The following is a 27,506-nucleotide window of genomic DNA, read 5'->3' on the forward strand; positions in this document are numbered from 1 at the left end:
TATCTTTGACTTGTAGGGTATTAATTGTAAGTTTCTTTTGCTTGGGTAATTAAGTAGACATCTATTTCATTAAGTGAGTAATATAAATGCCTACTTCTAAGAATATATAAATGAGCATTTCTTTTAAAGTTTATTTTCCAATCAACCTGTAATATAGGTAGCTGCAATTCAGTAATGTAAAATCTAGTTGAGTCAATGGAACTTAAAGTTGCATCATAAAAGTGTGCTTACATATATATTTCAGTCATATATGCACATACCTATTTAAGTTGTAAGAGTAAATTAAGTACAAATGAGGAAAAGCAGAGTAAGAAGTAATAAAAATATACTTATAATCAGGGTTTAAAAAAATATTTTTCCAAATATAATACAGCATTTGGTTAACTAGACATTTTTTATGTTGGAAGCTCTATGAGTACATAAATTCAAATGTCTCTCCTACAGATGAGGCATAGGGCCCACCTATGTTTTACATTAGAGAAAGTAATTTAGTTCCTTAAAAACATATTCAATTTTCTAACTTTCAGGATTCTTTGTAAACCACACAAACCAAATCTGGCAAATCTGAATAATAGAATGTATTATATTTACGTGTAGAGATTAAAATAATTGATGAGAAAGCTGAAAAATCTCAAAATAAGAAAAAACAGGACCTAAATAACTGTAATAATTTGTGAAGAAAAAACTAAAGTTTAGTTAATTCATGATACTAAACTGCTTTATTTGTCCATATCATTTGCCAAGAATCACCATGCAGGAAGAAAACTTAATTGACTATTGAGATACAGGACTAACTTGTCTGCTCAAATCCTCCTTCCCTACTTCCCAACCTCATAACAAAGCTACATTTCCCAGCTTCACAAGCTTGTCACAAGGTTCTCATATGGCCACATGGTAGGAGGGCCATTCTACCATGATGGTACAATGACAGGGGCAATTTCCAGGCATCCACTTGACACTCATGTGCCTTTGCCTTTCTCTCTTTAGCTGCAACACAACCAACCTGACACTCTGAAAGTCCTCTTTTTCCAATAGTACAGGACAAGGCTTAGTGGATGGTGCATAAATGAAATAGAAATACCCTAAGTCTCTAAATGTCCTTGCCAAGAAGAGCCGATTTGGGCTATTGCGCGCACACACACGTGCGTGCGCACACACACACACACAGTACTCTAAGTTAGAAACTGTGCTGACCTTGGCCTTTGTGTACTCTATGGATATATTTGTATCTCTACTTCACGTGTATAATCCCAAAACGAGAGTGCATGAGTATGGATTTTGGAATTCTTTACAAATAGTATCTTCCTGAATGGATCATTCTGCAATTTGCTTTTTTTGTTTCTATATTATGTTTTGAAATTTACCCACACTGATATATGCAGTCATAAAATGTATGTAACTCTAGTACAAATCAACTTTCTATCATTTTCACTGTAAGAATATAAAACATGAAATGTATCATTCTCTTTAAAAGGTCATTTAACATGCATGCATATATACGTATACATATGGGGATCTTCAAAACAGTACTGGAAAATGCACATTATAAAAAGACTACGCATGGATTTCAAAAACTTTTGAAACAAACTAAACTTGTACTAATTTGCTATAAAACATATGTACACGATCTAGTTTGTGGCACCAAGAAGGATAAAGCATCAGTTTGAAAAGAACTCCTATCAATATATTCCGCTCAAATACTGAATATATGAGAATAACAGGAATAGACATTAAACCCTATTCAATTATTTCTTAGCTTCATATACTAATTTTGTTTTATAAACTGTTTTTAAAGAAACACATAGCAGGAACTAGTATTTTAAAACCAGTTTAGTTGTGAGTGGCAATACTCGAAATATTCACACGGCAGTCTCTAAAAGGAAAATTAACTTTGTTACAGATACTGAAAACATATGTAAAAATTTTGCTGACATTCCTGGCAATTAAATGAATACATGAAGAAAAGAATTTTGAAGTAATGTGGACATGGGTGTAAGGTAATACAATTCTATGCAAATAAGAAAAACTTTCAAAGAGATTCTGAAGAATATATGAAAAACAAATAATTACTCAAAGATATAAAATACTGTTTAATGAGGGTACTACTCCTAAAAGTTATAGCCAAAAGGACAGAAAGAAAATGACAGAATGATGAAAAGCCTACTAGTTCAATATTTAAAAACAAATCAAAAAACCTTGATTGTCATGACTTCATCACCAGGCTCTAAAGAAACTTTGAACAAGTAACTAAATCGTTTTATTTTTGGATAATCAGATTCCTTCACTGTCATAATGATATTGTCCTAAAATAAGTGCAAGAACAATATGCTATATTATTTTCTTATAGTAGAAAAGAAAAAGAAAGTATTGTAAACTAAACTTCATAATGAGGTAAAATGTAACATTTCCACTGGAGTTCATGTTTATATGTGGAATGTTGTTCAGAATGTGAAAACACACATAGGTAAACAATCTAATAGCTCTTAGTATACAAATTGCTTATGAGATCTCTCATTTATTATGTACTTTTTGTTTTAAGAATTGTACACAATACTTTACATAATTATCTTCTCATTTGACCACAATATTCCTTTTAAATGTGTCCAATTATTATAGTATTGTAAGCCTCAGAAACTTCAAATATTTAGGGCGCAGCCAGATGACTTCTGAGTGTTAGAACTGAGATCAGAACAAGTCTGTTTAAAGAGGTGAACAACACACACCTAGGCCTGTTGGGGGTGGGGTGTGAGGAGAGGGAACGTAGAGGATGGAGCAGTAGGTGCAGCAAACCACCATGGCACGCGTATACCTATGTAAAAACCTGCACTTTCTGCACATGGATCCTGTTTTGCTTTTTTTCTTTTTCCAGAAGAAATAAAGAAAAGAGAAAAAAAAATCCAAACAAATCTCTGGCTTTAGGATTGTTAGAAGAATACTTCTTAGACATAGCTGCCCATTTCATCCAGGATCCATTAAAAGGATGAGAGTTACCAATAATACAGGTCATCCTCCCCTGAGCTAGCCAGGCTCTGGACAGGAGACAGGTGGGATATTGCTCAGAATGTCTCCCTCTTGTGAAACACATTCCATTTTTTGTCAGTCTCTCAAACTTTAATAGTTTTAGGTCTCAGCTCCCAACAGCAGGATCACCTGCCTTGTTTCTATCACTAGGTACACATACTCCTCTGATGTCCTATCTTCTTTTGAGCATAACTTGCTTAATGCATGCCTCTGGCTCCATGTACCAACATGGTTCCTCTTTTGCCTGCCCTGATCTGTGGAATATATATGCTAGGCCTCCCCCACCAGGAAAGGGACTGGATAACAACCACTCAATATTTCTGCACCAACGCAGCTAACCAGGGCAATATCGTCACTTCTCTTCTGCATAGGGTATTTCTTTTATTCAGTGTAATAGCCATAGGGAGAAAGGAAAGCTGGAGATCCTAGCTTTTACAGTAACTTGGTCAAAGTTGCTCCTATTCACATAATAAGCTGAACAAGTACCTTGAAGATGACTTATCTTATCCAATATTGTACACTGTCCCTAAAATTACCCCCAGTTTCAAAGAAATAGCTAGATACTTTACAAAATGTACTCCACAATCAGTGTGCAGTGCATTAAATAATAAACTAATAATAATAAATGAACATACTTTCTGGCTGTCTTCTACTTTTGCCTTCTATTTTTATATGCACTGTCCTAAATGGCATCTTAGAGAAACAGAACATAAAGCAACTGTTATCACCCTTTGTCCTTGAGTCCAGAAAAAGAAAGTAAAAGATTTACTATTCATATAAAATTACCTTGATATATATATGTGTGTGTGTGTGTGTGTGTGTGTGTGTGTGTGTGTACGTTTAACATCAAATAACAAGTGGATCTGAAAATGCATTTCTTTAAAACTGTCCATGTTCATTACCATTGGGAAAAATTTAATCCACCCTCAGAACTACATGTAAGGAGTTTGAGAAATTACTTTTTATAAAGTTTTAAGTATGCTAGAACAACAACATCTAATAAACAAAGGATTTCCAAGCATAAAAAATTGATTGCAATGACATATGACTAGTATCGTTTCACATATTATACTATTCTATTCCTGTATCTTTACATCCTGTGAGTTATTAACACAGCTACTGAAAAGTTTAGTTACCTTTTTATTCTTGTGCAACATGATTACTAACAGAGCTCCCCAGATAATTTGAGTGAAAATATTCAAAGCAGACTGTAGAAATATAACACAAATCCTTTGTGTATGTTTTCTTGCAAGGTCAAAATCTGGCATGCGAAATATTAAATTAGTTCTCTTCAAGGTCATGATTAGAACATAAATGTCAATGGGAAATAGCAACATTTGCATTTCATATGAGGTGTGACCAATGACAGGTGTGTCTGTTACATGGTTCATGAGATTAGCAAGGATTGCTGAAGAGCTACTACCCATTTGATGGAAAAAAAAATATCTAGTGAATTGGAATGCACAGTGATCCCATCATGTTGCTGACCCAGGCAAGCACAAGTAAATAAGCCATGCAAGACAGAAACGACAATGTTTTAACACAGTTAATAGGGCAATATAATTCAAAAAAAAAAAAAAACCATAAAATCATCTTACAGGTCAAGGAAACCTAGTGCCCATGTTTTCTAAGCTCCTCATCCTAAGGATGAAGATATTTACGCTGATGATGGTAACTCACTTTCCTAAGTCATACAGCTAGCTAGGGTCATAGACAGAAAAAGAAGATCAGCTCTTTAATTTCTAATTCACTGTTTTTTTCCACATTGTTAATGTATTTTAGAAACTTCATTTTGAGGATAAAATTTAAAACCAAAACAAGAATAAAAACCTCCCACTCGGGGCTTTGAGGTAAGGTCCTTTGCTGAATCTAAAGGGAAAAAAAATCATTAGCCTGAGTTAGAAAAGATAGCCCTCCTCCTCCTGCTAACATTTTTTAACATTTTGCTTTTGATCATTGCTAACAGAGCTCATTTGTACAGCTTCCTTTAATGTTTCTCTACCTCATCCCATCTCTCTCTTTAACTAAGGAAGATTTTCAGGTTTTAAAATCAAGACTTGAGCTACCAAGGGCCAAGTAGATTGATAACTAAGCAGGATGCCTTATTAGCAGAAGCCAAAAACACTGAAACAGTCCAAAACATTCTAGCAAAGATTTCAGTGTTCATTTCTTTTCCTAGTTATAAAGTTACTTCTACTTTATGGCCTAAATTGCTCTCTTGCTAGCTGAAGAATCTCCTCATTAGCATGAAGCTATAAAATATTAACAGAGGAATTATTCTTTCTTTGGAACAAGATACCTTGAACAGTTTCCTCAATATATTTCCAATTTATGCTTCCTAGTTCACTGAAGAAACTGTCTATCCAAATGGCATTGGAAAGAAGGTAAAGAATCAGTCACGGCCAGTATTCTATTGAAGAATACGTGGTATTTCATCATGACAGATATTTTTGCAATTGCCCTTGATCATAAATTTACATAGGCACAGTTATCCCCCCAAAATTGAAGCCTTGGAGAAATGTTTACAAAAGTCACACAATATTAACATTCTTGACAGATATTTATTTATTTCCTCTAGTTGAGGGGTCTAAATATTTATTTGCATGTATAAATTATCCCAATTATTATGGAAATAAAATAAGATCTATCGTGCTGTTTAAAAGAATACTATTTTATCTACCAAACAAAATGCCAAAATCATGAGGAAATATTGTAAATTTAATTGGAAGCGTTTCTTTCCTCCAAATTTTCTGAAGCTCTGGTCTTGCACATAGTAGAGATGCAATTTTGGTCTCAGTTAATATAAAACATAGAAACAGAATTTAAAAAGTTGATCTCATGGAGGTAGAAAATAGAATGAGAGTTACCAGATGTTAGGTAGGGTATGGGGATAAAGAGACATTGCTCAATAGGTACAAACATACAGTGAACAACAATCTATGGTATATTTTAAAATGCTAAAAGAGATTTAATATGTTCTCAACACAAAGAAATGGTAAATGTGTGACATGACAGATTCCTAAATACCTAATTTCATTGTTACATATTGTATGTCTGTATCAAAATGTCACAGGTGACCCACAAAAATGCACAAATATTATGTATTAATTTTAAAATGTTCTCATCATCAAGATGGGAAAGATAAATGTCCTAGCAGAATCATAGACAAAGTGAAGAAATAGGCTGTCCAATGTAGTCAGGACACAGAGGAGAAATTTAGGTTTACATGTAATTTTTAAAAATGCACATAAATATAAGATCCTTTTTATTGAGCTAAGCACATTGGCATAGACTGAAAAAGGAATAACATTCAACATACCTGAAAATAAAAATGCATTCCCACATATGATTTGTTTAAAAGAAATACAAATTGTCATAGGCTTTCTAGGTGAAAATGTGTTAATGCTACATCCAAAGCTTCAAATTCAGGCATATCTGTTCACTGCTCAATTACATTTTTAGGAATTTATCCTTGGGATATAATCAGAAATGTTCACAAAAATGCAGTGTCCATTTTGGCAAAAAAATATTATTTATACTTTCATGTAGATTATTTAATGTAAATAATCTAAATTGGAAAAAGTTAACTATGATATCAATATCACAAAAAATTAATAGAAATAAAATTCACTCAGTAGTAACTTGAGATTCAAGCTAATCATATTTTTAAAATGTTAACAAAATATTCTGCTAAAAGTAAATTATAGATAAATAAACTATTCAGCTTTACATTTTTAAAATGAGACTGATCTTTGTTTTTTGTTTTTTGTTTTTTGTTTTGAGACGGAGTCTCTCCAGGTTAGAGTGCAGTGGCACAATCTGGCTCACTGCAACCTCCACCTCCCAGGTGCAATGGGTTCAAGTGATTCTCCTGCCTCAGCCTCCTGAGTAGATGGGATTACAGGCATCCATCACCACACCAGGCTAATTTATTGTATTTGTAGTAGAGAGCGGGGGTTCACCACGTTGGTAAGGTTGGTCTCGAACTCCTGATCTCAGGTGATCTGCCCACCTTGGCCTCCCAAAGTGCTGGGATTACAGGCATGAGCCACTGCCCCCAGCCCTCTTTGTTCTTTATTTATGTAAAAAGTCTAAAAATGAATCCTCCAGTGAAAGGAAAATATATATTAGGCATATTGCCACATTTGTTTTTACAGCAGATTGCATCTGAGGCTCTCATATCGTCTCTTATGTAGGAAATTTTGATAAACATTATCAGATATTCATGCTCTTTAATGTTATGTTTGAAAGTTTTTATATTGCTACCAGACAATGCTACTCGGATTTATAAACATAGTTTCATGAGTCTATCTTCCTTGAAAGCCAAGAATCTCCTTTCTATGAAAAGTAAAGCATATAAATTATTAAGAATATTTCACATTATCATTATGTAAACATGTATCCTGATGATGAAAATGTATCCAATATTTTAGGGGGAGGTTGAACTCACTTAATTTCAAGACAACAGTTTCCAAATACTAGTTCCATAATTCACTTTAGACACGAGACAGCCAGTAGCCGGCAGCTAAGAAAATAGCCACACGGCAAAACCAGGAAACATGACTATTATCTACTCCTTCAAACCCAATAGAGCAAGATTTAAAAGAAATACAGATGGTCTCCTACTTAAAATGATTCAACTTATAATTTTCAACTTTGCCACGGGTTTTTCCAATGTAACTCCATCGTAAGTCAAGGAACATCTACATTTAGGATACTTTGACTTACAATATTTGGATGTCACAATGGGCTCATCGGGCCCACTGGATTTACACTTAAGATAGTTCCAACTTACAATGGGTTCACTGGGAAATAACCCTATTGTCAGTCAAGCAACATCTGTACTTCAAAAGATTAAAATTAAGTAAACTATTATGATTTTTTTTTTTTTTTTTTTTTGCTCTGTCACCCAGGCTGGAATGCAGTGGTGCAATCTCTGCTCACTGCAACCTCTGCCTCCTGGATTTGAGCCATTCTCCTTCCTCAGCGTCTTGAGTAGCTGGGATTACAGGTGTCCACCACCACACCCAGCTAATTTTTTGTGTTTTTAGTAGAGACAGGGTTTCACCATGTTGGCTAGGCTGGTTTCAAACTCCTGACCTCAAGTGATCTGCCTACCTCGGGCTCCCAAAGTGCTAGGATTACAGATGTGAGCCACCATACTCCACCAACCATTATAACTTCTCAGACTCTCTACACACTTCTTTCTTAAAGAAAAAGTATATTGACATGAAATAAATAATAAACTTTGTATCTTACCACCTCATGGTACAGAAGAAAAACCTGATGCTGAGAGACAGCAAGTGCCCACAGATAGTCATTAACAGAAACCATAATTCCTAAACACAGAACTTCCATTCATCTACTTTTTAAAAAAGGTGGAAAGCATTTATAATTTCTAGGATCCGTACACCAAGAATTACTCTAGGTACTATGGAAACTGAATGAAATAAAATAACTGAAATTTTTATTAAATGCTTTTGAGTTTTTTAAAATAACGTACCAGTCAGAATTAAGTTCATTTAAATTTACTTTACTTAAGAAAAGACATTATTTTAAATGCCCTATTTAGGAATTTTAAAAATTCCACTTGAGGTTCTTCCTAAAATACAGAATTTTAAGACAAATAAGTTACATTGTTGAATTGTCTTGAGTGAGCATAGAGCTGCTTCTCAGGACACTGATTCCAAAGGATTGTAATGAAATTTTATGAAATAAGTCATGACTTTGTACAGTGGGGCATCTCTTCAGTTCAGGTTCATTACTTATGAATCATCTTTACAAGACAGAAGAAGCAAAATAAACTATCATGTTAAGTATAGCCAAGAGAGCTCACAAATTAGTGAAGAACACACACACACACACACACCAGCAAACTTGGGATAGAGACAGAGCTGAAGGTAAAGAAACAGGACTGTCCTCTCTACATTTAAGTAATAAACGAAGCTACCAGCCTGTTATTCAACATTTTGGAGAGAAGCAAAGTCCGATGTACTTAAAATGAGTTTTGAACAGGTTCACACCCAACACAGAGAACTCAATAATTATTGGGCTCAAATGAAAAATCATTCAGGCCCAGCACAGACAGTCACAGGATAAAAACAAAAAAAAAAGAAAAAAGTATCAGCAAACCTGAGAAGATTCTCAAAGTAGAAAGCTTCTAATCTGAACCAAAACAGAGACTCACTTAACTGATGAAGTGTTAGCCCTGGGTTCTTGATAAAGAGCAACGAGAAGTGGACGTGGGAAGCTGATGACTACGTTCACCACAAACTAAATTTTCAAGAGTATTCCAGTGAGTTCAAATGTATAAATTATTTTATCCTTACAATGTGAGTTTTAAAATGCCTTTCTTTCTCCTCTCTTCCTCCCCAACCCTTCTCTCCTGGTATATTCATTACTATATGCCAGTTACTTCAGACTAGATCGTGTCGCTCAGAATGTGCGAAGTGGGTAAGGGATTCCCACAAGGAATGTTCATCTCCACCTGGGTGTTGCACCCACACCGGTGTACTGCTGCACAGCACATTCGTCATAAGGAGCTCAATTATTAAAGTCAAAGTGTGTGAGCATATTGGGAAAGTGGAAGTACCATTCACTTTCTCAAAGTGGATGGTAAGACTCACCCACAGTTCTGGAGCACTGGCAGAGGACACAGGAGAAATGAGGGCATGTCCATCTGTGCTGACTGCCCCTCAGAAGCATCCCAGCCGAGGCGGCAAAAATAGCTCCATCCACTTCCTCTGCCCTATAGTTGGCTTATCCTTGACCTATGATACAAAATAATCCCAATCAACAAAAGAAGTATTGGCATTAATAATATTAAGCATTTTAGTAGAAAAACAACAATAAGAGGCCATTAAAGAACACAGAATTGTAAGTGAAACACCTTCACTTAATTTCTCTCTGCCTCTCTCTATCTGTATGTTTTAGGGTTCTTGACTTCACCGTAGAGGGTAAGCAGGGAACACCTGTTTACATACTCTCTATTACCAACTATCTTGATGAGCTTGGTTCTTTAAGTCTTACAAACCCTAAAACAAAGGGCAGAACACTTACTTCAAAGATTTGCTGTGAAGTTGAAATGTGAAACATGCACACTAATTAAAGTACGGGCTATTCTTACTAAAAGGGTCATTAGTGTCTGTGATTTTGAAATTACTAAACTTGTTGCAAAGGTATACAAAATTTCATAGCCTGGAAAAATTCCACAATGATGTACAAATGTAAATAAAGATACTGGAGAAGTTATGAGATCCAAGGAAAGCACCAGAGTCCTGGGTTGTGGCGTAGGGGTGGAGGGGGCCCTCTAGGACTGGACCCTTCCAACCCACATGCACGATTTGGACTCCAATACAGCTCTACTCAGTTCTCATGAGTATACACACAGCCATCAAGACAACCCACATCCTCATTTTAAGAAAGAAGAAACATATCAGAATGGTTTTAAAGGATTTCAGGTCATTTGAAATTGAATTATTTTCTCCATTTTGTAAATGAAATGTACTATATTTTTTACAATTTTTTTGTTGTGAGTCAGTTTTAAAATTTGAGGGAAAAACTCCGAGATAAATATTGCAGTAGTGTATACATGCTGTATATCAAGAAAGATTATCTCCCTCTGTGACTGTGAAGATGAATGTTATTATATTCTTTTTAGGCATTCTTTTTTTGTATTTATTAACACTTAATGAAATATTAATCACAAGAGAAACAGATGTTTGGGTCATACGAAGTTTTTCGTGCACCATGCTGAGCAGTCTGAGCTAATAATGCAAACGATTTGACATCACAGTAATGAAGCCACTACTGTTGTTGGTTGAAGCTTTGTTTTACTGAACTAACGAAGGCTTAGTTCCAAAGAAATTTTGACTCTAGAAATGCTATTTAAGCCCAGAGACATTGGTTTTCACTAAAGTTGGAAGTATCTTTCAAAGGGTAGACTGTGGCCAATTGTATTTACCCTTCATTTTAAGATCAGAATTTTAAAAGAGAGTCCAACAACAATATTGCTTCTTAATCATTAAGCTTGTTCACATAGCTGACATAAGGTAATGCTTTTGGACATTATAGTTAGACTTCATGAAGTATGGGTAATTGAAGGAGTGTATTTAGTATTTTCATTCGTATTTTCAATTTAGCTTGATGAGTCAGACTGCAGGCTGCCTTGATTCAAACCTGGCTTTACAGCTTATTAGTTACGTGACCTAAGGTAAGCTGCTTAACATTTTTATGCATCACTTTACTTATCTATGAGATAAGAATAATGCTAGATTAGCACACAATTCTATTTGGGAGCTAAATATTTGTTAAGTACATAGACTAGAACCTTGAACATAATAACTGTTATCTAAATGTTTATTATTAATATTAATATTCAGAAATAATTATTAAGGACCTCTTTTGTGTCAGGAACTTTTTTTTAGGTTCAACAAAGCATTTAAAAAACCACACACAAATTCCTATTATCATTAGACTTATGTTTTAGTTAGGCAGATGGACAATAAACACTGAAAATAAGACAAATATCTAGTACTTCAGTGAGAAGCACTAAGGGGAAAAATAAAGCCAAATATGAAATAGAAAATGTTGGAAGATATTGAGATTTCAGTGAGGATGGCTATGGCTCGTATTAAACAGTGGCTCAGTTTCACTCATCTTTCTGTATGGCTCTTGATGATGCTGGGGCTGGAACTTTGCAAACCACATTTCAGCTTTGCTAGAAAGCTTCTTGTAAGGGCTCTTCCAGTACAGAGTGCTAGAAGGAAACTATGAAATAGGAGGAGGAAGAAAGGACTTTCTACTTCCTGTTTGCTTCCTGAATGCTTCCTGCTTCTGCCAGTGTCTTCCTAGCCTCACTTTACCCCAGCAAAAGTGAGGCATTGCAGTTGAAGCAGTTGTGCCCACGTTTTGTTTAGTTGTGTTTTGCTTCCCAACACTTACAGAAACAGCCTTATTAGATCCCCATATCCCCAGTAAAATACTCTCACCAGGAGCTCTTCCTCAGAGGTTCCCTAGCCATGACCAAATGGGTTCCTTTCTCTAAGCTCAGAGACACCAACACCAGATGAGCAGCACCCTCTCCTCAGCCATTTGGGACTAAGCTTTGTGAGGCTCATCTTTCAAGCTCTTCAATTTTAATCCCAGCCTTTTCCCTTTCATTCCGAACCAGCACTAGGAATGGCAGCTGTTACTTCTGTGATACTTTCATGTTTTCATGGAGCCTTTCGCAGTCACTTAGTTACCAAGTCTTTATACCTATGTAACACTTCTTCTATCAAATTATCTCTTTAAAAACCTGGCATGAACTTTGTTTTCAGTAGACTGTGACTGATATGATGGACAAGGAGATCTCACTGCATAAGACCTGAAAGAAGTGAGGAAGTCAGCTGTGAGGATATAGAAGATAAGGCATTCCAGACAGAGGGAACTACAAGGGCAAAGGCCCGGAGGTAGACCTGGGCCTCATCTGTGTGAGGAACAGAGCCTATATTTCTAGAGAATAAGCAGGTGTGGAGTAGTGGGAGCTGAGATCTGAGAGGTTATAGGGGTCAGACTGTGGAGTGCCTCATAAATAAGGTGGCCATTACTTACCGTTTGAATGGGACTCGTGAAAGGATGTAAGGGGGTGCTATTAATAATTACACAGAGGTAGCAGGCACTAACTTGGACTGTCCCAGGAAAATAGATATGAATGGCTTTCCTATGTATAACTTACTGTCAGGACTTGGGTTTTTACTTAAAGTGAGATATGAAGCTTTAAGAGGGTATTGCATGAAGAGATAACTTAGTCTAACTTACATTTTAACTGCTCCCAAGAGGAGAACAGATATGATATTTTCTATAAAATACAATGCTTCTCAATCCAGTATGAATGATTTAACTATAATCTATAATAAATGTGGTAAGGCATACATGAGTTTTAGAGTAGATTTGATAGAGATATAAACACACAGGTATACTGGTATATTTACCACAAAATCCAATAATTATTTAACTAAATCAATAATTATTTAACTAAACTTTGGCTTTCTTTTCTACTTTAAGGAAAATAAGTAGGACTTTTGTAACGTCAATATATCAAAGATCCTTAGGCCTTTGTCCAACTAATTTGCTCCAAATTTCTTCTACTGTTCTTAAGATAGTGTACAGAATGAATTAGTCTACCTTTATTTCTAGCTAATATTCATCACAGAAGAAAGTAAATGATAGGAGGAGAATCACGGCTACAAATTATCAGGGCTCGTATTAGAACCACTGCCTGCCTTCAAAGCCAGCACTTTGTGTGCCACACCATGCTATATGCACTGAATATCCTTTCTAACTAATTTTATGACCTTTTCACTTCATTTTAAGCATCAAACATAAAACACACACAACAAGATGTGCTATGTTAATTTGTTGCTTTGTGGAAAATCTGAATTTTTTAAATGAAAAAATAAATTTTTGATAGTGAAATTTTAATTATCTTAATTATTTTCCTCTACGAGAGATTATCCATTAGTACTCAATAGCATCTTTATTCTCTACCGTGTCCATAAATGTCAAGAACAGGAAGACTGCAACTTGCATTTACAGACTCCATTGTTACCAAGTTTAGATCCTACCAACGAGAGAACTTACACAAATGGCTCCTCACATACGTGCTCCATTATGCACATATAGAAAGGAAATATTCATCCATTGTCTAGGTAACTCTGTCTCCTATTCAGGCTACAAAAAAAAAAAAACCCTCATTTATTTTATTCCCTATATCATGTGCATTGGGTAAAAGAGAGTTTTAAACTATTAGAGTAATAAAACAGAAATATTTCAACACAAATGGTTTTTTCTTGGTGACAGTAAGAAATCACCTTCAATGAAAAGGAAAATTTGCATTATTTCAGTCCACTGTGCAATGGCCTTGAGTACCTCCCTAGAAACAGGGTAGGTGGTACCAATAAGGAATACTGAACTAAGCAAGATAATGAAGATGGAAAACAAAAATCATTATCTAGAATTTTACTTCTCTGATAGTCATATTTTACTGAGAGATATTCTGTAAATTAAATGTCATTTGTTTCCTAAGTTATATATCACTTATTTTTAAAAACATTTATATATTCTATGAAAAAAATGTGTGCTAACTGCTAGAATACAATAATTAAATAGTTGAATTTGAGGAGGAGGAGGGCTACATTCTTATTTTAAAGCAAGTTTTTAATAGTAAAATCATCTTTTTCCTCAAATCCATATGGAATTTAATGAAGCAATCTCTATGAAAGACCTGAGGGATTGTTATTTATATAGATAGTAGATTCGATTAGCACATCAGTATCAGATTCTAATCATCTTCCCCAATGATGAAAATGTTTGATGACTCCCACTGCCTACTGAATTAAATCTAACGTCTTCTAAAAAAGATTGTCTACCATATAATCAAACTTTTAATCATCTCTTGTTCATCTACATGAATATTTCTCTTCAGCCAAAGTGGAATTCTTGCTATTGTCTGAAGCAGTCTTCACATTCTCTACACACTTATTATCAGACTGATATATACACACACAACATGCTTCCCTTAAAACCCGGACCATTCTTCATTGACTATCTTTAATACCATCTCTTATATGTAACCATTTCAATTATTTTAGTCAATTCCTTACCCCCCTCAGAGATTATAATTTATTTTTCTACATGACCCCCAAATTTCAAATTTGAGTTTCTCTGCATCTAAATAAGACAGATTATCTTAATATAAAATTATGCTAGTACTTTATAACAATTATGGTATAATGAGCAAATAACGGAATTAATGTAACTATGGAAAACGTTAGGAAAGAAATTGAAAAATAGTAAGAAAATGACAGGTAGGACAAGGAGAGAGTTTGGTTGTAAGAAATTGACAAAAACTTTTGGGTTGGGAGGTGGGGAAGCAATCTTAATCTAGCCAAGATAGAATAGCCCTATTCCTCCCAGGTCCTCCTTCTTGTAACTAAAAAAAAAAACAAACCTGGATATAACACAACAAACAACCATAGAAAAATTCTAAGAGGTATAAGAAAGTGAACAACCTAAGGACATTGGGACTTGAAGAATGACACAGTGATGGGTTCCCAGCGTTTTCCTTTTTTTTTTTTTTTTATATCTCAGATGAGAAGTGGAGCAAGGCGATATGAGTTGGCCTCGGCTTCTCCTATTTTCCTGACTGTGGCCCCAGAGGGGAGTTGAGCTTCTACTCCACCCAACTGCAGTGAGGTGGTGAGAGACAGCAGCAGTCCAATTTTCCCAGGGTGGTGTCAGTAAGGCCTAGAAGGAAGCCAAACATTCTCTCCCCTCTCATAATGGTATATTACAGCTAAACACAGAGACTGCTTGTTAAAAATAGATATGACATTAAGATACATAATACCCAAAATATCCACAGTACAATAAAATGTTAATCCTTATACAAGGAACCAGGACAACCACAAATTAAATAAGAAAATACAATCATCCAGCACCAACACTAATATAACTAATATGGTGAAATCACTTGACATTTTAAAGCAGTAATCTTAACAATACTGTACAATTATAAAAAATCTATAAACACATTTTAAATATAGAAGATATCAGAAAATAAATCAAATATGTAAAAAAATTAAAGCAAAAGGAAATTAAAGAATTAAAAAAACAAAACAACCAAAATTAAAATCTCACTGGATGTGTTCAGTAGCAAATTGAAGTTGACAGAGGAAAGAATAAACTCAAACACAGGTCAATAGGTATTATTTAATCTGAACAAGAGCGAGAAAATAAAAATATATGAACAGAGCCTCAAGGACAGACATGTGGGACAAAAAAAAAAAAAAAAAAAATCTTATATTTGTTTCACTGAAGTCCCAAAAGAAGATAAACAAAGTTGTGCTAAAAATAGTATTCAAGGGCATAATAGCTAATTTGGCAAAGTTTGCAATGGAATTAAGAATTACGGTTTCAATGGAATTACAGTTTCAAGAAACTAAATGAACTCCAAACAGAATAAACCCAAAGAAATCTATTTCAAGATGCATCACAACCAATCTTCCGAAAAGTAAAGAAAAAATCTTGAAAGAGGCCAGAAAGAAATAACAAATAATCTATATGAAAACAATATTTGATAGTAATTCATCTGAAGTGATGAAGGTCATTTTCAGGTGCTGGGAAAAAAAAAAAAAAAGAACTGTCGATTTTGAGTTCTATATCTGAATACTCCTGGAAAAATAACCTTCAGAAACAAGGAAAAGAAAGACATTCTCCCAGGAAATAAAACTAAGAAAATGTCTTGGTAGAAAACTTACCCTTAAGAATGTCTAACAGAAGTTACTGGAACTGAAATGAAATGCCAATGGAAAGAGGCTGAGGCTTGAGGGAGGAAGAAGGAACAATGGAATGGGTAAGTTAGACACAAATAAAATAAACTGTCCTTCTCCTCACGAGTTTTTAATATCAAGTAGCAAAAATGATAGTATTATCTGATATGGTGTTCAATGTATATAGAAAAAAGTATTTGAAAACATTTATAAAATATAAAAACATTTGTGTTTTCAAAATGGAGAGTGTAAAGGGACCTACATAGAAGACAGATTTCTAACCTTCACTCAAAGTGTTACGGTGTCAGTTCCAGTAGACTGTGAAAAGTTGTGCATGTATACTGCATATTGTAATAACTAGAGTAACCAGTCTTAGAACATATACAGATAAAGGTACTAAAGAATATAGATAATAAAATGGAATTGTAAGAAATGTCTGAGTAATCCACAAGGAAAAAGAAAGAGAAAGGAGGAATTAACACAAAACAAACAGAAAACAAACCAAAAAAAAGGAAGGATTTAGCCCCAATACAGCAATAATGACTTTAAGTATAACTCGTCTAAACATAGCAATTTAAAAGCAGAGATTGACAGCATTAATAAAAATATGATCTAACTATATGCTTTCTACAAGAAATTCATTTGTAGAACAATATCATAGATTTACAATATAAGGATGGAGGTGTGATGGTTGGGGCGAAAGCTTAGCCTCCAACTACTATAATCTTCAAGATTTTATGTAGCCTAGACCAGTGGGAGTGAAAGTTGCAACAAAAATGACATGACTAAATGTATTTAGATATATATTAAAAGTGGTAACTCCATTTCCTTTAGAAAAACTATAACATAACCACAAATAATGTTATACTGATGACAATAATTAAATAAGCAGAGAAATTTATGCAATGTTCTTGGATTTTATATTTTATGGTATGTAGAAAAGGAAACCCCAAGAAGATTATAATTGAAGCGACTTCTATTTCATCTGAATGTTAAGAACTGACCAATCCTGAATTTGCTTAGTAGTGTTACACAGATTGAATACATTAATAAATTAAAAAATTCATCATATGTTGATAAAGTTTTTATAAGACTACCAGGAAATGGAGAGATAATGGTGTGTCAAACTGAATCACTACAGATGGAGTGTATCAAAAAGTTTCACACAGACAACATGTGAGCTAAAACTTTAAGAACATGATAGCCACAGTATTGAGTATCCACAATAGGTCAGAAAATGTATAAACAGGTGAAACAGTATTTTTTGCATCCTCACCTTATTCTTGATCTAATTAGGTTTTCACTTGCATCATTTAAGATAATCATGTGGGATTTCTCCTCTAGTCTGTCCCTGTGTTAAGCTGCACTGATACATTTTCTAATATGGAACCACGTTTTCATTCCTCAGGCAAATTTTTTCTAGGTCCTGACACACAATCTTTTTAAACTGCTGAATACATTTGGATAACAATTTATTTAATATATCTTTTATCTAAATATGTGTATCAGTCAGGTTATACACAATTATAATCTGGTAATGAACAAAACCAGAATACACATGGTAAGATTTAATTTTTACTCATGCACATTCTGCTGCAGGTCCAGCAGTTCTTCAAAGCAACTATCCTCCAATCGGTAATAGCCTGCAGTAGTCATTTCTAATGTAGTTTGCTAAGGGAATGAACTTAACTTTTTCTTACATTTAATTGTCTTTAGTAAACTTTGGCATTAAGATTTCAGTCTCTTCAAAAATGAGGTGAAATTGACTTTATTTTCTAGAAAAACTTCTAAAATATAAGAATTAACTACTTTTTTAGAGTCTTTGAGGGACCGTCTTACACTAAAATATTTTCCACTGCAGTACTTATTGATATATTTGAACTCTCTAAATCTTCTTGCATTCTTTTATGTTTCTGAAACTTATTTCAATTAGGTGTTCAAATTTATTAGCACACTATTGTTGATTTTTTTTTTTTTTTTTTTACAATTTCTGGAGCTATTTATCTATTTTCAGTTCTGTATTTTCCTTATTTTAGTTCATTTTTTGTAATCTTGGGTCTTGTTAAAATGTTCTAAATTCTATTAGGTATTTCACTAACTTTCAGTTTATAAGTATCACATTTCATTGAATCAAATATAATATTTATTACAAATATCACCACTATCTATGAAAACTTGGAGCAATTCATGTTTATGTAGAGCAAGATACATCCTGATTTCAGAAATGTTAAGATGTGAGTAAATGTGCATTTTGAAATTTGGAATTGCTCCCTTTTTATCTTATTAAGTTTAATATTTAGATTAACTATTTTTAAATTGTAATTTCACCATGTATGTATTTAAAACTATAAAGTTTCTTCTAAGGATAGTGATACCTCAATCATATTCAACTTTTTACATGCAATACTTTTATCATCACCGACTTCTGCTTCTTAATTAATCTTTTTTTCTTATCAAAATTTAGCTAGTTCCATTAAACTACAATTATACAGAACTAGTAGCTATTTTTGATATAGGCATATCCTGGAAAAATTGCAAGCTCAGTTCCAGACCACCACAATAAAGCAAGTATCACAAAAAAGTGAGCCACACAAATTTTTAATATTCTCTGGGCATAAAAATGTTATGTTTACACTATACTGCAGTCTGTGAAACAAAAGCATTATGTCTAGAAAAAAGTACGCTTTGGGAGGCTGAGGCAGGTGGATCACTAGGTCAAGAGATCGAGACCATCCTGGTCAACATGGTGAAACCCTGTCTCTACTAAAAATACAAAAATTAGCTGGGCATGGTGGCACAGCCTGTAGTCCCAGCTACTCGGAAGTCTGAGGCAGGAGAATTGCTTGAACCCAGGAGGCGGAGGTTGTGGTGAGCCAAGGTCATGCCATTGCACTCCAGCCTGGGTAATAAGAGTGAAACTCAGTCTCAAAAAAAAAGAAAAAGGAATAGAAAAAAGTACGTAATTTTTAAAATACTTTATTGCTATCAAATGCTAACAATCATTTAAGCCTTCAGTGAATTGTAATCTTTCTGCTGGTGGCAGAACTGCAGATTAATGCAGTGGTTGCTGAGGGTGAGGTCGCTGTGGCAATTTCTTAACAAGACAATAATGAAGTTTGCTGCATTGATTGACTCCTGTTTTCATGAAAGATTTCTCTGTAGCATGTAATGCTATTTGATAGTGCTTTACTTACAGTAGAAGTTCTTTCAAAATTGGAGTCAATCTTCTCAAACCCTGTGGCTATTTTATCAACAAAATTTATGTAACATTCTAAATCCTTGTTGTCATTTCAACAATGTTCACAGCATCTTCGCCAGGAGTAGAATCCACCTCAAGAACCACTTTCTCACCCATCCGTAGGAAGCAAGCAAGTCCTCATCCATTAAATTACATCATGAGGTTGAAGCAATTCAGTAACATCACAGGCTCTACTTCTAATTCTGGTTCTTTTGCTGTTTTCACCACATCTGCAGTTACTACCTCCACTGACGACTTGAACACCTCAAAGTTATCTATGAGTGCTAGAGTCAACTTTTTGCAACTCCTATTAATGTTGACATTTTGACCTCCTTTCATGAGTTACAAGTGTTTGTAATGGCATCTAGAATGTTGAATCTTTTCTAAAAGGTTTTCAATTTATTTCAACCAGATCCATCAGAGGAATCACTATCTTTGGCAGGAATATCTTTATGAAATATATTTCTTAAACAATAAGATTAGAATGTCAAAATTACTCCCTGATCCATAGGCTACAGAATGGACATGGTGTTAACAGGTATAAACACATTAATTTCTTTGTACATCTCCATCAGATCTCTTGGGTGATTAGAAGCATTGTCAACAAGTAGCAGTATTTTGAAAGGAATCTCTTTTTATGAGTCATAGTTCTCAATGGTGGGCTTAAAATATTTAGTAAACCATACTATAAACAGATATGCTGACTTTCAGGCTTGGTTGTTTCAATTACAGAGTACAGGCAGAGTAGATTTAGTGTAATTCTTAAAGGCCCTAGAATTTTCAGAACAGTAACTAAGCATTAGCTTCAACTTAAAGTTACCAGCTACATTAGTGTTAGCCTGCCCTTTGAAGCTTTCAAGCTACGCACTGTTCCCTTCTCTCCAGCTATGAAAGTCCTAGATGGCATCTTCCTCCAACAGAAGAATGGATCATATATACTGAAAATCTGTTGTTTAATGTAGCCACCTTCATTAATTATCTTAGCTAGATGTTCGGGATAACTTGCTGTGGAAGCTCAATCAGCATTTGCTGCTTCATCTTGTACTTTTGTCTTATGAAGATGGTTTCTTTAAACCTTATGAACCAATCTTGCTAGCTTCAAACTTTTCTTCTGCACCTTCCTCGCCTTTCTCAGCTTTCACATAATTGAAGAGAGTTAGAGTCTTGCTCTGGATTTGTCTTTAGCTTAAGGGAATGCTGTGGCTGGTTATCTTCTTTCCAGACCACTAAAACTTTCTCTGTATCAGCCACAAAGCTGTTTTGCTTTCTTATAATTCATGTGTTCACTGGAGTAACACTTGTAATTTTCCTCAAGAACTTCTCCTTTGCATTCACAAGTCAGCTATTTAGTGCAAGAGGTCTAGTTTTTCAGTCTATTTTGGCTTTTGATATGCCTTCCTCACTAAGCTTAATCACTACTAGCTTTTGATTTAAAGTACAAGACACATGACCCTTCCTTTCATGTAAACACTTGGAGGCCATTGCAGAGCTATTCATTGGCCTAATTTCAATACTGCTGTGCCTCCAGGAATAGGAAGATCCAAGGAGAGGGAGTCAGTCAACAGCCAGACAGTGTAACAGTCAGAACACACACAACATATATTGATTATTCCACATCTTATATGGGGCAGTTCATGGTGCCCCATAACAATTCCAATCACAGATCACCATAACATATATACATAATGTTTAAATAATGTGAGAATTACCAAAATGTGACACAGAGACACTAAATGAACACACACCACTGGAAAAAAGAAAGTCAATAAACTTTCTTGATGCAGGGTTGCTATAAATCTTCAATTTATAAAAGATACAATAAAGTGAAGCACAATAAAACACATATACCTGCATAAATTTTTAAATATATTTGATTAGTCATACATCAGTCTCATAATATTAATCACTTGGAAGACAAAGGGATCCCTCATACTACTCATATTAAATACTGTACCCAGAACCTATCCATAGGGAAAACCAAAAAGAAAATAAAAGCATCAAGATGGGAAACAAGGAAATAAAAGTATCATTATTCTTAGAGAATAATATGGTATGTATTCCAAAGAAAATTACAAAATGATTTTACTGGAACTTATAGAGGAATTTAGCAAAGTCACAGGATACAAAGTAAATATGAACAAAATCAGTTTTATATCTATGTGGAAGCAATAAAGATTAGAAAATAAAATGTAAATAATATCCTTTAGAAGAGCATCAAAATTTATCATATACTTTTAGTAATCATTTTAATGAAAGATGTAAAAATCTCTTCAGTAGAGACTAGGGAACGTTGTAAGAAATTAAATACTCTAAAGCAATAAATTAAAAAAAATTATTATTTCTTGACAGAAAATATTTAATCACAATCTTATGAAATGGAATACTAAATATTGAAACAACATATCTTCTTAAAAATGTTGTACAGGTTCTATGCTAACCCAATTAAAGCCCCAGTCTTTTCCTCTTTGTAGAAATTGAAAAGCTTCTTCTAAAATTTATTTGAAAATGCAACAAAACGATAATAACGAAGACAGCCTTGAAAAAGAAGAGAGTTGGAGAACTTACAGATCTGATTTTAGGATTTACTCTAAAGTGCTGCATTAAAATCGTATGGTATCAAAATGTGGATTATTGAATCTGTCAGTAGAAGAGAATAGATTGTAAAGGTACATCAAACACTGGGATTCACTGACTATTTCCAATGTAGTATAATAGAGAAAAGAAGTTTTTAAACAAATTGTGTGGGAAAACTAGATATCTATATTAAAATGTATTAAAGATTTGTTATATTTCACACCAGGAAAGAATTAATTTGAATTGCATTATATACCTAAACATAAAAAGAAAACTCCAAATCATCGAAAAGAAAATGTAGAAGAATCAGTTTAATACTTTATATAGGACTCACAATGCACTGACCATTAAAGAAAACGTGGATAAACCAAACTTCATCATAATTTAAAACTTTTGTTCACCCTAACTCTGTTGAGAAAATGAAAAGGCAAACCAGCAGAAGGGCAGAAAATATTTGCAATAAATATATCTGACAAAGGATCTGAATATAGTAACAAATATTAAAATCTTGGCTTAAATTGAAAATAAGAAGACAGACAATCCCATTTTTTTAAGTGGGTAAAAGATGTTAGCAATTAAAAAAAAAAGAATTTCTATAAATGACCAATAAGCATATGCGATAGTACTCAAAATTCAGTTGCCAGAGAATTGAATATAAAAAAACAGAAGATACTGCCTCACCCTTAGTATACTCTTTCAATTTAAAAAGACTGTCAATACCAAATCTTGAAAAACATGTGGAGCAACTGGAACTCTCATACTTTGCCGATAAATGTTAACAATGGTACAACTGCGCTGGGAAACTTTGAAAGTTTCTGATAAAATTTAATACATTGGGCCCCATACCATGACCCAGAATTTCCACTCCAAACAGTTTCCTTTGTAAAGTAAAAGCTTATATCCACAAAAAGCATCACAAAAGAATATCCATGCATGGTTAATCCATAATAGCCTAAAACTAGACATAATTCAAATGTCCATCCAGAGAAGAAAATGAAAAAATGTTGTGTTCTATTTATATAATGGAACATGATCTAGCAATAAAATGGAATAAACTTAGACACATGTGACAACATGGATGAATCTCAGAGACATGCTGTGTAAAAGACACTGGGCAGAGAAAGGTATATACTTCACAATTCTGTGTATATTAAGTTGAAAAATAGGTCACACTCACCTATGGTGATAAAAATCAGAACACTGGTTATCTTGTGATGCAGAAGGACTGATTAGAAAAGGGTATGAGGGCAATTTGCACCTTAAGTTCACAAAAAAAAAAAAAATGTGATCCAATCAAAGCCCTTACTGTCATCTTAACCTGTCCTCTGCCCAACTACGCACAAACTCACCTACCCTTCATATGCCAGCTTAAGATACTTTTTAACCTCCCCAGGAATTTCTCATACTATTATAGCTGCTTCCTAAAATCAGAATGTCTCTCTGGCTTTTTTAGTTTCTCCAGTATTAATTTTGGGAGACCATACTGCCATTAGAAAAACCACACTTAGTAGATATTATTTTTCACAATGAACATAGAAAATAAGTCTCTTCAATTACTTTGTAAGTCTCTTCAATTACTTATATGGGCGCATAGCAATTGAAGCAAAACTGACACCATAGAATATGGGCATTTCCAATTTCATGTTATTAAAGATGAAGTTAGTGGCGGATAAATTAAAACCACTGGTTTTATGGTAAATATTGACTATCAATTGTATACCCCAAGATAGAGACAGGCATTCTTCATAATCATATTCAGATTCCTAATCTTGTAAAACTACTGCAAGAGTATAAAAAAAAAATCCTAAGAAGACTTTTTTTTTCCTATAGAGAATAACAAAAGTTACAAGTGTAAAAAGTTATATAAGGAGAGATTTTCTACTGGTTTTACTATTTGAAATACGGGAATGTTCAGAAAGAGAACATGTATGAAGATGTAATTTAGAGACAAAAATTAAGGGGGATCAAGAAATGGATGAAAAGATAATTCAAGCAAATCTTTCAAGATAGAATTAGATGTATGTCATAAAGGCAGAAGCAAATTCACATCAGCAGGGTGGCTGCTTGTTCTTCATAGCCTTGGGAGTATAGTTATGGTTCAGCAATTTTCTCCAGCAATTTCTTGACAGACAATATTTAATCACAATCTTATCAGCAGTTGGAGGGGGCACAAGATCCTATCTGTTTCAAAATAACCCACTGCTTGCCATTCTGTCTCAAATTCCCTACAGTACAGTCACTGTTTTAAGGCAAAGCCTCCAGAAAGTCCCTTTTAGTATTTACATATTCACTGAGTGATGCTACTTGTGAGCACATTTTCACTCATGCTATATTCTGTTATTTAGAGTTTACTTAGAGCTTTGGCATGTGAAATGTGTACTGGGCTCACATCGGTGGACACAGCTCCAGAATCACCTAAAACCTGGGAAAAGTAAACTACTGTTTAAAGGTTATCATCACTGGACAATCAATAGCCACCTAACAATGAGAATGATGATTAGAAAATGACTATCAAAGAGAAAGTGGGGGACAAGGGAATGGAAAATATAAGTTATCAGTAGGGCTGACTTCTACGGAACAGACTCAAAGGGTTAAGAGAAATTTCCCAACTATCATTCATTACGACCTGTAAATAACAAACACAGCTCTTCAATTCTTAAGCAAAGAAGCACTAAATACCTGTCACTTACCACACCTCTTGGGGCAGGGCAGAATTCATGTTTTTGCTCTGGTGTTCAGAATTGCCTGTATCTACAAAAGTTCATACACTGAAACTCTTCCAGTTAAGCCGGATCGCGTCTGTCCCATACTCACAATTTTACCACACACATCCTACATCAGGTGTGTAACAGACTCAACTCTACATCTGACTCTAAGGACAGTTTTCAGGTGGCAGCTTGAAAAATTCCTTAAACACCATGGTGCAACTGAAGCATGCACTTCTAAACACCATCTAGTCAGTAAGATGCTATGTGATCATGGTATCTCACCTGCCAGGTAAGTATGAAAGATGCTATGAAAAGAGTATTAGATTTGAAAACTGTTGCCCGACCCCATGGAATGCATTTTTCCCTCTCTGCAAGAAGCAATAAACCCAACTTCTTCAGGTCCAGGTATGTTCTTGGTGGTCTTCACATAGACAGAATTGGCAGACCCTAAGCAATAGTGGATTTGGCTACAATGGATTTCCAAAACATTAAATTATATTTCTAGGGCACTCTCCTAAATGTTAGGCCCTGTTACAAATGATGTATACATTAACTTTCAATCCTGGTCATAAAGCCTATGAGATAGGTACTACATTATGAAGATACCCATATTAAACAAGTTTTGTGATTTATTTAAGACACAGAATCCAAGTTTCCCAGCTCTAGAATCTGCTCCATCACCCACTCAATACAATCAGAAAGAACTGAAGTGGTTTACTCAGTTCTTCTTTGCTGCATTTGACAATCAGAAAGAAAGAAGTAGAGCAGGACTGTGTGCCAGAAATAATGAGTATATTATTTTGTTTCATTTTTATTTCATCTCATTGACAGCATAAAAATACACATTTGAGGATAATAGGCTAAATATTGCACAGTGAAATCTATGCTATATTGAGCTAATTTCTTCTCTTTTCTCAGAAATATTTAGGTTGTTTTAATGTACTTTTTGATGAAAATATTATTTTCTAGAAAAGAACTTAATATCAAGGAAAAAAATTGTTTGGATATCTAAATGTATGAACTGATACATTTAAATCATGACAATTCTTGGTTAAACAGTCCTTGGCTAACCAAACAGAAATTTTTAAAAGATAAAAAAGTAAAAGGAAAATTCCTAATGGGCCTTCTCAGTATTTAAGTCATACTTATCTTGAAAAGAAATATATATTTTACTAAATGAAGTTTAATCTCATTTTATTCATGCCATTGACTCTTAATAAACTATTTATTTTGCAATATTAGATTTATAGTCAAGTTACAAAGATAGTACAGAGAGTTCCTATATTCCCTTCACCCAGTTTCAGTCACTACTACCATCTTATTACATTTCATTTGTGAAAACTAAGAAACCAGCCTTGGCTGAGTAACTAAACTCCAGACTGAGCAACAGTGATATATGGGGGGCTCAGCATCAATCTCTGCTATTGACAGAGTTTTCAGGTTTGTTTCTTTAGGCTTCAGAACAACTCACCAAGCCATTTCCCATTTGAGGTATATTTACCTCAGGCTGCCTTTGCTCCATATAAACTGGAAGGTGAACCTTGGCCAACAGAGAGGATTTCTGTTCACCACTGACCTTTCAGCCTTACTCTGGGAGTGTGATATGACAGCAGTTCACTAGCTCTAATATATCATACAGATTCATTTGTAAGTAAGAACCAAGTCTCCTCCTCAATCAGTTGGTCATGAGGAATCTCAGCCAGCCCCCAGTATGAACTGAACCACAAAGGTAGTAACACGGGAGTGTAAGTCACTTGTTCATGTAATTTACTTACTCCTCCTGAAACAACTCAAGCTAATTCCAAATACTTATGTCCTTCACATAATGGATTGTTCAACTATCACCTGTCCTTATAAATTAGTAATATCCAGCCTATGTCACAAAATTTTGATTGCATAGCCTCTGCCCCATGTCCCACTGTCAGCTGTCAGGCTCTATCAAAGACCAGTAGCACATTAAGAGATGTTTTTCAAATGGAAAGTTACTTTGTACCATAGAGGGTGTGGCTTTGCTTGAGACCTCTAGAGGTCTATGCTGTTACTCACATTTACAGGTATATCTTTTATATTTATATCTTCATTTACATTTATATCTTCAGCACAATCAGATCTCTCTTTTTTTTTTTTTTTTTTTTTTTTTTTGAGATAAAGTCTTGCTCTGTCGCCCAGGCTGGAGTGCAATGTCATGATCTGGGCTCACTGCAACTTCCACTTCCTGGGTTCAAGTGATTCTCCTGCCTTAGCCTCCTGATAGCCAGGATTACAGGCATGTCACCACACCCGGCTAATTTTTTTGTATTTTTAGTAGAAATGGGATTTCACCACGTTGGCCTGGCTGGTCTTGAACTCCTGACCTTGAGTGATCAACCTGCCTCAGCCTCCCAAAGTGCTGTGATTACAGGCATGAATCATCACACCTAGCCCAATCCGATCTCCTAGATCACAATCTATTCTCTGAGCATCTTGAACCATAGCTTGAACTTGCTATAGTACTCTCTCTTGCTCTGGGTATCATGTAAAACTTGAATATATCTATTAATCCAACAAAAGTATCACAGAAGTAATTTTTTAGCAAAGTGACTTTGTATTAGCATTGTTGCAGGCAATGTATCACATGTGAACTGATCCTTAGAATGTACAACCCCTACCAAG

The sequence above is a fragment of the Aotus nancymaae genome, unplaced genomic scaffold (assembly GCF_030222135.1).
Source record: "Aotus nancymaae isolate 86718 unplaced genomic scaffold, 86718_ANA_hifiasm-v0.15.2.pri h1tg000020l, whole genome shotgun sequence".
Taxonomy (NCBI): domain Eukaryota; kingdom Metazoa; phylum Chordata; class Mammalia; order Primates; family Aotidae; genus Aotus; species Aotus nancymaae.